This window comes from Rhodnius prolixus, unplaced genomic scaffold, assembly GCF_049639745.1.
Source record: "Rhodnius prolixus isolate KJV_2025 unplaced genomic scaffold, Rpr scaffold_2, whole genome shotgun sequence".
Classification (NCBI taxonomy): Eukaryota; Metazoa; Arthropoda; class Insecta; order Hemiptera; family Reduviidae; genus Rhodnius; species Rhodnius prolixus.
In genome coordinates, this window is record NW_027411592.1 from 46,931,288 (window position 1) to 46,938,166 (window position 6,879).

Here is a 6,879-nt window from a genome sequence, read left to right on the forward strand (position 1 = left end):
TTTTTCTTTGCGTGTGTATTGGTTTGTAGTGTTTGCAGTTTTTCTGTATTTTTGATTCTGTTTGTCTTACCAACAGTGTTCCCCTCGTTGAAATGCAATCTGCTATGGATGTGAAGTCGCAGTGAAAGAAAAAAAAACCGTGTACCGGTTTGTAGTCTGATCGCGGAGAAATTTCGGTAAGTTTTTATCATCCATTCGGTTGTGATTATCAAATATCCTGTTTGTTTTTTATTAAATGTGTACACGGCATTTACTGAACTGTGCATAATTGTTGTTTAGTATTTTTGTTGTTGTTGATCATTTCAATGATTTTTTTTTAAAATTCTCTTTTAAGCTATTTTTGTACTTTTACTATGGTGCCAAATGATCATCTTAACACATGTCATTTTCAACTTAAATACTGCAAGTAAATTTCAATAGAAATTTGCCAAGTTATTTTGTATTTTATTTGGTTTAAAATGATATTTCCAATTAGCTGATTGCAACTAGTTTCTTTCGCAAATGACATCCAGCTACATTGAGAAAATCACATCAAATCAATGTCTACTTTTTAATAACAAATAAATGTTGGTTTAAAAAATTATTGCTTGTATTTTTCTAAAAATTTAATGTTAGATATATTCATGAAACACTACCGTTTTCTTGTTAAAGAAATTTCAAGGCTTTAAAATCGTCTACATTGTTGGAAGGCTACGAATGTTAGATGTTATGTCAGCTTTTAGAAATTGTTGATTATTTCTGTATATGCTAATATTTGATATTCCTTTAAAATAATTGGTAATTTATATTGGTAACTTTGAAGACAGAGGTGCTCTCGTAAAAGTCAAGTTGAAATGGATAGGATCTTGAACAGCGTACTGCTTGGCATCAGTTGATTAAGTTTTTTGAGAAGCTGTCGAATAATAAAAGTGCCAGTACTTATTGCTTTAGAGGTTGCAGTTCTAAAGATTCCATTAGTAGTCAACTCAATGCTTAAAACATATTTCACAAAGTGGAATAGAGATGTGCAATAGAGCTACAAAAGTTGCACATCACCAGCCTACCAGGAAAACTAATCTAATATGCTTTTCTGGGGGGGGGGGAAACAAGAAGTGGTAGGATTTACTTGGAACATCCTGAGATAGAAGGTATCATTTGAACCAAAGGCTTTCTCAGGTTAATCCCTTTTCTCTTTGTCAGAAAGTATAATTCTTCACGAAATTGTTTCATGAACTTTCTAGAATTCCGACGTTACTGCCAATAACAATACAGAATGGACCCATTACTTCTAGACCCATACTCAACCTTTATCCATCTACTATTTGTTTCGGTCTTTGACCACTTTCTTGGGGGGGAAATTTAATAACTTCGCCAAACTGGAGTACAGGATTTTTTTTTTTTTTAAATTTCGAACCCGAAGTATTGTAACAGCGTTGAATTCTTTGTTTAGAATATTTTATTTTAGTTTTATCGCCCTCCTTTTTCTCTTTTCAATATTTTGTAACGGATTGAGACTGTAGTATAATTAATGAGTACATTGGTAGACATATTTCTTGTAATTTTATTACTTACATAATAATAAAAATTTCATCATTATAATAAAAACCATTTAAAGATGTGTTGTTTGAAACAGATTAGCATCCAATTTAGCCACAATAAGCAACCAACTCTAATCCAACAAAAAATATAAAGGTAAATCTTGTTATTATTCATAAAACGCCAAAATGTTTTGTTTTTTGTACTTCGTAGACATAATTTGCCTCTGCTATCTCACGTAAACTACGCACAATACTGGTGAATTTCAACGCCGTTCTCATTGTAGGCAGAAGTATTATATATCAACACGAGATTATATTTTATATGGTTTCCAATCACTCGCCTATTTTACGAAATTTTTCTTGCAATTGCCAAAAACATGTAGGTTCTTTTCACTTTAGTTATAAACAGGACGAATTACTTCATTTCATTGAAAAGATTGATTATTGATTGACTTCTCAAATTTGCATTAATTTAAATCTCAATTAACTACAAACTGTGGTGATTTGATTTGATTATTTTGTCATACGAACGGCGTGAAGAATAAATTTATTACTAATAACGGACACTTTGAGTGCAATCAACTAATTTACTATTTTTCGGAAGGTAAAGTTCTTTTAATAATCTCAGAAAGAAAATAATTCACCCAAATCTTCACTCATAGAAAAATGATAAGATTATCCGAGTGAAGAACATTGATTAACTAGTTGCTGGTCTATAATTCTATTATCTCTCTTCTGCTTATCACGGAAGTACTCTCTCACAGTATTATTTGTATAAATAATGATAACCATTCCAACTTTAACCAATTTACTTTTTTTTCAAGTTGCATAAGAACAGTCAAAGCGTTATCTTACTCCTTAACAAAAACTTACAGTTTAAAAAGTTAAGTATAAGGGTTGATTAAACGCCAAAAGGTACACAAATCAGCAAGTACCCAACATTTCATTAATACTTCATTGATATTATTTAAGTAATTTTACCGCATTAATTTTCATTAATATTTTTTAAGAATTTATTAGATGTCACATACCCTTATGCTGGCCATTTTCATCTACAAAATATTTGTTCAAGTAGCACACCATTTAACTTAGATTGACTGTAATATCTATTTATCTATAATAATCAAACTATTAATTACAGGTGAAAAAGAAAACGTTATAAAAATAAAAAAATATGAGGCTTAAAAATTCAAAAATTTTTTTAAAAAATGCTTACACCAACATACATCAATGATTTTGTTTATTTATTTTTATTTTTAAATAAAAATCGTCGGTTTAAGTTCATTCTTCGATTAAAGTAATTGTTATTTTATGTAGTAGTCAATCTGGCTTTATCGTAAATATAGTTGTCTTCAATTACATTCTCCATCTAGGTGTTCTTCCCACAATGTTGTGTATATGTAATATAAAGTAAATAAGATATGCATATTTTTAGGACAGCTAATTATTCCAGTATTTTACTATAAGTAAAATTAGGGGAACTAAATTAAATTACAATTGAGAAATGAATAAATAATTTTGAATAATCTACTTGTTATTAACTGTGTGTAATTGTGCTCACGAATATTTCGGTAAGACGAATTCAAGACTGAAATATTGTTTTAAATCCTCCGTGATTCAAATTTAAACAGTAGCCGACTCTAAATTTGTCTTTTTCTAATTTAACATGCATGTATATGTGACAACTTCAGAATAAAGGGCACATTAAAGAGAAATCAGAAGAATAATTTGGAATAGAGTTAAAATAAAGTACCTATTTATACGAAGATATAATATACATTTTATCACAATTATAACTATTATGAATGAACTGGCCAGCATAAGGGTATGTGACATCTAATAAATTCTTAAAAAATATTAATGAAAATTAATGCGGTAAAATTACTTAAATAATATCAATGAAGTATTAATGAAATGTTGGGTACTTGCTGATTTGTGTACCTTTTGGCGTTTAATCAACCCTTATACTTAACTTTTTAAACTGTAAGTTTTTGTTAAGGAGATTTTTGTACCTTTTGGATAGATTTTCCTTTTTGTCTATTAGCAAAGTTACGCCTGCTTTACAGATTTTTTTAAAATTTGGAATAAGCTATTCTATCATTATAACCTGATAAGGTGTTAAATCGGAACCGTAATTACCACTAGAGAGATCTTTTTAAAGAATGGTTATAGTTGCGGTCCCCAAACCATCCTCAATAACCATTTTTTGGAGAAAGCGTTTTGAATAAAATAGGAAGGTATTTGTACGTAAATAGCAAAATTAAACTGCGATTTCAGTACTTCCTTTTAAGAGGAGCAAGAAAAATAAACTGCGATTACAGTACTTCTCCCTAAAAGGCAAAGATTTTGAAGCGAACGACAATTCATTGATGTAAATCGGTTCACTCATTGATAATTTTAACGATTGCAGTACTTCCTCTTAGTAGGTGTAAGAGCATGATGGCACTTCACAGTCACGTAGCTTTAATCACTTCTTCGTGCTAAATTTTATCAAAATCGGACTAAGCTTTGTAGAAATATTGGTAATAATAGTTTTAGAAAGGGCCTTATTTGGGTGGGGCGAACTCCCCTCCTTATGAGGCATAGCGTCGAGACTTTTAAAGTACAAATCTGTACAAAATTTCGATTCGAATGACACTTCATTCATGAAAATCGGTTCACGTGTCGATAATTTGAAACGATTGCTATACTTCCCCTTAACAAGTGTAAGAGCAGATCGTCGCTTTATTGTTAGGTAGGGGAGCCCTAACCCTATCATCCTACCAAATTTTATCAAAATCGGGCCAAGATTTACAGAGTAATTAGTAATAATAATTTTGGAGGGGGCCTTACATAAAGGGGGCTAACTCCTCTCCCATTCGATGCACAGGGCCGAGACCCCCAAAAGGCACATCTACATAAAATTCCCAATCGAATGACACCTCATTCATGAAAATCGGTTCACGCGTTTAGGCGCTACGTTGTTTACAAAAAAGGTAACAACAAGAACAAGAACAACAAGAAGAAGAAGAAGAACAAGAACATTTTTTGAAAAAGCGGTTTTTGCTCATTTTCGGCAACTTTTTTCTCGAAACCTATTAGATCTGGGTGGTTGCAAAAAAATTACAGTTATGAAGGAGGGTTTGGAGTAAGATTTAAAGAAAATTTGGGAATTTTATCTTTTATAGAAAAAGAGAAAAAATTGTCAAAGTTGGGTGTTTTTCAACGTTACGCTTTTTCGTGCAGTTTTTGATGGTCAACCCTTATACAACTGTCCTACCGGACAGTTTTAATCTAAGTGCCACTGCTTTAAAAAAACTATTCGAGCAATTTCAAAGTGTCTAATTGTTTTGATAGAGATGAACTTCAAAAGTTTGGTCTTTGTTATTATTATTATTATCTGCATGCATCTTCAGTGTTACTGTTATTATTGCCAATTCAGTGCTCACAATTCTACGCCTGATTCTTTCAAGTCCTTTAATTGCACATTTCCTGATTTACTTTCAAATAATTTTGTAGATACTTCTGTTAAATGTTTACCTCAAAGTACTTAAATGAACGCTATTCGAGCTGTGATTTAAAAGGAATTAATTTCTTTTGCTACTTACGAACATTGATTTTTAAATTTTTGTTGTCACAAACAAAAGAATTGAACAAAATTTCTAATCAAAAGGAAAAGGCTATTATAATTTTGTATCAAGGAGAAGTCTATTTTCACAGTCAGTCACTAAGTTGGGCAAAGAAAATAAAAACATTGTTCTATAACAAAAAAGCAAAAAGAAAATGAAAACAAAGTTCAATACCTCTTCATTCATTAAATAATTCGTGATTGCGAACAGACTTGAATGAAATGATTTAGAAATAAAATTCGTATTTGTTAAAAAAAACAATAAATGTATAACCAAAGAGTGCTGAGTATGAAGGCCAAATTAATAATATATTTAGAACATTTAACGTAGCGACTATAGAAAAATATATATTTTCAAGTTCCCCAGCAGATGGAAAATGTATTCTCCCTCACCTAACTTTAGGGTTTGCCAAATTTTATTCCTACAACAAAGAAACATTCGTCTGGTCTAGTCAGTTATAAGACAAAAAAAAAAGTACACAAATAAATGTGGCCTAACTGCGTCATTTCTATTATTTACTTATGACGCAATTCATCGTTGACTGTAATGAAGTATATTTTAAACAAATGTTGCTCTGTCATTACTCACTCTAACAATAAGTTGTGCTATTTAAAGGGCTTAAAAAAAGTATGTTTACCACGGTAAGAATCGTCACATGAAATACTCAAAAAAACAACTCCTTCCTAGCACCTAGTACCTCAAAATTAAATCTTTCATGTCCGACCGCTATTCAGAGTTGTAACGGCATGGTGTTAAATTATCAGTCATGAATCTATCCTAGATGGTGCCCCGCAAAGTAGGATCCTGTATATATGAAGCAAATATCCCTACCCGATCTCAGTACCTAATTCAGCACTTACGCCGACGATTCATCTACTTAGTCCACACATCTTCTTTTTGCCTCCTTGATGACCGAATGGTGCTTGCGCTGGCGAATAAAATTGAATGGATCGAATTGATGCGCACAAATTACATTTCTACTGAGAAGATAAATATAGAAACCCGATTGTGCAGATAGACATCCGAGATGCATCCAGGTTCGTTGGATGATTCAACTAGTTGAATTGTCATATCTGGGATTCTATCTGGGTAGTAGACGAACTTAAAACCCACATAACCGTCTGAAAAGAAAAGAACTGAAAGAAGAGTCATCCAACTAACGACTTCTTTAACAAAACTTAATTCTTGGGGGTTCACCAAGCCGCTTAACTAGATAATAAAGTCCTCAAATGAATGCCTAAACAGGGATGGCTGTGTGAGCTCCAGGTGTGGTCAAACCAAATTTTAACCAAATGTAAACATATGTAAAAACACAATAATAATTGCCATCGCTCACAAATAAAGCTATGTTTGGAGAAGCCACCAAACTTTGTTTATTATATAGACATTTTAAACGTTACACTTATTTATTATCCTCCCTTAAATTTTGCAGTTCTTTTAGAAGACTGATCTTTTTTATTGGAGACCAACTCATTAATCTTGAGGGGTCATATTGCAAATTTTGGTCATAAGTGTTTTGTTTTATGCGAGAATTTCGACTAGGGACTAGGTCATGTTTAGGGCGGTGGACCTTATTTTATAGAAATAGTCTACAATACACATTAATTTTATAAAATAAATATGGGAAATATTTTTTATATCATCAAATTAATGTATATGGCGTTTTCCCAAAATGTTTTCCATTGCTCTGGTTGAAAGCTTGGCATTAAAACAAAAGATTATAACTAAAATTGGCAAAAAACTTTCTATCCTTA

The 6,879-nt window shown here is 31.6% G+C and overlaps 1 protein-coding gene across 2 annotated transcripts in view; it reads left to right on the plus strand.

Annotated features, from left to right (window-relative positions):
* Nucleotides 1-6,879, plus strand: part of LOC141449766 (uncharacterized) — a 43,926-nt gene that overhangs the window by 10,256 nt on the left and 26,791 nt on the right. Inside the window, exon 1 of one of the 2 annotated variants that reach the window (XM_074119503.1) lies at nucleotides 77-176. The exons of the other annotated variant lie outside the window; for it this stretch is intronic. The gene's annotated coding sequence lies outside the window, so the exon portion shown is untranslated. Of the gene's footprint in view, nucleotides 1-76; nucleotides 177-6,879 lie in introns of those variants that run through there. 2 annotated transcript variants of the gene reach the window in all.